Genomic DNA, 4136 nt, shown 5'->3' on the forward strand with positions numbered 1-4136 from the left:
TCTTCATACTTTTCTACTGGATGGTTAAGACCAAGGTAAAGCAGGACCTGTGCAACAAGAGTTGTAGCTTTTTGGTCTGAGAGGGTCAGTGAAATGCCCTCAGGATTTATCCTGAGATCCTGTACCTCAGATTGTTAAAATATTTATCTTGAAAGAGAAAAATAAAAATATAGAAAATAGGAAATAGGAAGATGGATCTTTTGAAAATGGGCAGAGAGCCAAGATGGCGGGAAGGGAGAGGGAGGTGGGAAAGAGAATGCAAAGAATTAAGATGGGTGCGTCCGCGTATGAGCACCCGTCCAGGAACATAAGCATTATTTACCACGAACATGCGCTAATAAAAATTATAACTTTATTTTGAAGGCTGATAGGCTTTACAAAATTACGTTAGTAAATGTATGCTCAAGTTTGATTTTTGTTGATTATTTTAGCAATGAATTTTGTTGTGAATTCTGGGGTTTCCCTTCTGCCTTCCTGTCTGTCTGTGTCTTCCTGTCTTCCTCAGTACTAGTGATTGCATCAGCCCTTCACACGAAGCTGCATCCCCATCCTGCTCTTAGTTTTTATTTTGAGACATGGTCTCATTAGGCAGCCTGGGCTGGCTCACATTTGTGATCCTCCTGCCTCAATCTCCCTGATTGCTGGGATCACAGGTGTGCGCCGCATCCTGGCTTCTGTCCCCATTTTCCTTAGTGACAAACAATGGTGGTTAACATGTACAGGGCCCTGAACATGTGCAGACAGCATGCTTGGTACTCCTGAAGCCAGTGCACACATGCCAGTCCTCACGCCTACCAGCACTCCTGCTGTACAGGACAGAGTGAGGCACACGGAGGCCCAGGAGCCCACACAGGACCAGCCCGCTGTCTCTCCAGAGCACAGAATCCTTCTCTCTTACTGGCAGCATTTCTCTGAGCAAGGACTAATTTAACTGTAATCCTTGTAACACAAGACGGAAGGTTTATGACCCCATTTTCAAAGACAAGACTTGAGGACAGCCAGTCTACATGACTTTCCCAAGACCTTATACCCAGTTTGGGGCTGAGCCAGGATTTGAACCTAAGCCCATCAGAGCTTAGAGAAGGAGCTGCCTATTACCATGAGCTGCAGCATCTCCTTTACCTAACAGGGCATAGCTGTGGCTGGGGCCACAGAAAGGGGGCAAGGGGGTAAGGCAAATGGGGAGCTAGAGAGCCTCAGAGGCTACCATCACTGAGCGCAGCATGGCCCCCAAGGGAGGCCCAGTGTAGAGGCTGGAACACCTGGCTCAAGCCAGAGACCAGGGCAGACCAGACACTCTGCCATCATGGAGGGAAACACAGGCTCTTGTGTGGACTCTGTCTCCCGCTGAAGACACTAGCTCCCTCTCTCTGGGCCTGGTTGATAACTGCCCCATGGGCAAGGGCAGACAGCAGATGGCTACCCCAACTATGCCATAGAGACTAGATCTGGGCCACCACGCAAAAGTGATGTCACCTGTTGGGGCAGTGGCTGGGAGCAGGGGTGGGTGAGATACAGGAGGAGAGAGGCAGGGCTGGAGAGCGAAGGAAGAAGGTGCCATGCCCTGGGCCCACAGTACAGGACAGCGGAAAGTGTGGGCTCTTTATTTTTAAAATTGTGGTTAAACACACAGAAGAGAGAAAAGGGCCATCTTAAGTGCACAGCCCACACTATTGCATTCACATAGTTGGGCACTTGTCACCACCATCCAGCTCCAGGACTCTTTTTGCAGGACTGAAACCCTAGCTCCAGGTCCTCTCCTCCTAGAGGAGCCAGAGTGGGAGATACAGAAAAGCTCTTGCCCTGCACTTACCCATTCCGTGCTGCCGCACACCGGGCTTTCTAGAACATTCTGTGTCCAGGCTTCTCTCTCAGCCCTATCAGAGGAAGCAAACAGAGAAGCCCTGGGCCTCCCAGGCTCCCTGCCAGCCACCAGCAGCAGCAGGAGGAAGGCTTTTCTTCTACAGCCTGTTCCTCAGCAACCCCGCTGGCTCAGCCAGAGCTTTCCATCCAATGTTGTGTCTGTTGCGTCCTAATCATGAGGCTCCTCAGCTCTGTGGCTGTTAAAGACCCAAAAGGGACATGACTGAGTCTGGTAGGTTGCTATTCTGGTTCCATGGAGCAAAAGCCACACACTTCTTAGTGCTGAATGTTCTGGCACTCAGTTGGGGTCCCCGGAGGACAGGACTACACTGAGGATGTGGAACTGACCCACTAGTGCTGGGTTGACTGGTCCCTTGACAATTCCTGTTTCATAGGTTGCCCCCAACACTTCCGCTCCACATCACCACAGGAAAGAGAGGGAGGGAGGTCCAGGCCATGTGTGTCAGAACCAGGGCCAGCACACACTTTCCCAGCTGTGTGGTGGCAGCAAGCAGGACAAAGAGCCTGTCCCCTAAGCTGGCCCACTGGACACAGAGGCCCCTCAGCCCCTGCTGTCTAGCCTGGGTTTCATTCTTCAGGGAGACACACTTATCCAGGTGTGCTGGCACACACTTAATAGGCCTTGTATTGTGGAGGCTGAGGCAGGGGGATCACTGTGTGTTCCAGGACAGCCCAAATTACAAAATGAGGCCTTGTATCAAAAAAAAAGAGGGCCGGCCAAATAGCTCAGCAGATTAATGTGCTTGCTTAGGCAGACACAGGGGCGGGGGGTGGGAGGGGTGATCTCTGGGCCTGCCATACCAGCCCAGGCGCACTGAGACAGCAATTGAGACTGGGCGTGGTGGCACATGCCTGTAATCCCAGCTCTTGGGAGACTGTAACCAGGTGGATCACCAGGAGTTCGATCTAGTAGCGCGACTCTGAACACCCTATAGACCCTTCCCTAAAATACAAAAAAACAAAACAAAACAAAACAAGTAAGAGTAAAAGGAAGCCAGGTATTGTGGTGCATGCTCATAATCCCAGTACTTTGGGAGGCTGAGAAGTAGGGTCACCATGAGTTCAAGGCCAGTGGGCTACACAGTGAATTCAAGATCAGCGTGAACTACAAAGTGAGACCCTGTGTCAAAAAAAAAAAAAAAAAAAAAAAAAAAAAAAAAAAAAAAAAGGAAAAGAAAGAAAAAAGAAAAAAAGGGAAAATGAACCTTCAGGAAGACTAACCTCCTGAAAGATCCCACTCTATGGGGTTATTAGTCTTACTTGGGTCCTTGGTTCAGATGACAAACCTGGAAATAATTCATGATAGAGCCCACTCGGCTGCTAAAAGCCACAACCCATGTGTGCCTAATGATTGTCTATTGAGAATAAACTGGTGTCCCGGAAGAGCACACAAGAGCTTCCGGTCTACGGACACGTCAAAACATGTGCTCTCCCTGCCCACCTTCACGGTTTGGTTATTTGGCAGAGATGTTTCTGCACATAGGATTAAGGACACCTCAGTGCCCTTCACACCTTCACAGTTGTGGACCGAAGAAAACCCTGACACAACAGCAGCACCCCTGAAGGAGCCAGGCCCAGGAAGCCCCACACTTTGCTTCCAGGAAGAGGACAGAAGAATCCACATGATGCAGGTTGGAGAACCTAAGGTCTTAAGTCCTTATGATGCCTCCCTGTGGTTGGATGATAAAGCACAAATTACTCAGCTTCTGCGCCTCAGTGTTAGGTTGCCCCCAACGCTTTTGCTCCACATCACCACAGGAAAGAGAGGGAGGGAGGTCCAGGCCATGTGTGTGTGTCAGAACCTGGGCCAGCACACACTTTCCCAGCTGTGTGGTGGCAGTGAGCAGGGCAAAGAGCCTGTCCCCTAAGCTGGCCCACTGGACACAGAGGGCCTCTGTTAAAATCCCTTTTAACCATCTTGGGATTTTCTCATCTCAGCGTGAGGGTATGGTAGCGTCAGCCTCAAGGAGAGAGTACAAAAATGTAATGGAAGGAGATCCTAGGCCTTGGCCCAGGACTGAGGGGGATCCCAGGTCACTCCTGGGCAAACCAGGATGAACTAGGCGGTTCAATTTAGTGAGACAGTGTGGATAAAGTGCTTGGGCTGGCGTGTTCTACGTGCTCCGTAAATGCAGGTAATTGTTTCACTTCCTCAGCAACATAGTTAGTGAGCATATCCTACATACTACATGCTGTTTAAATGCTCCCAGGCCGAGTAGGCAAAGCTCTGCCTTCATGGGTCATCCGGGCAT

Source organism: Octodon degus, unplaced genomic scaffold (assembly GCF_000260255.1).
Source record: "Octodon degus isolate 3935 unplaced genomic scaffold, OctDeg1.0 scaffold00039, whole genome shotgun sequence".
Lineage (NCBI taxonomy): Eukaryota > Metazoa > Chordata > Mammalia > Rodentia > Octodontidae > Octodon > Octodon degus.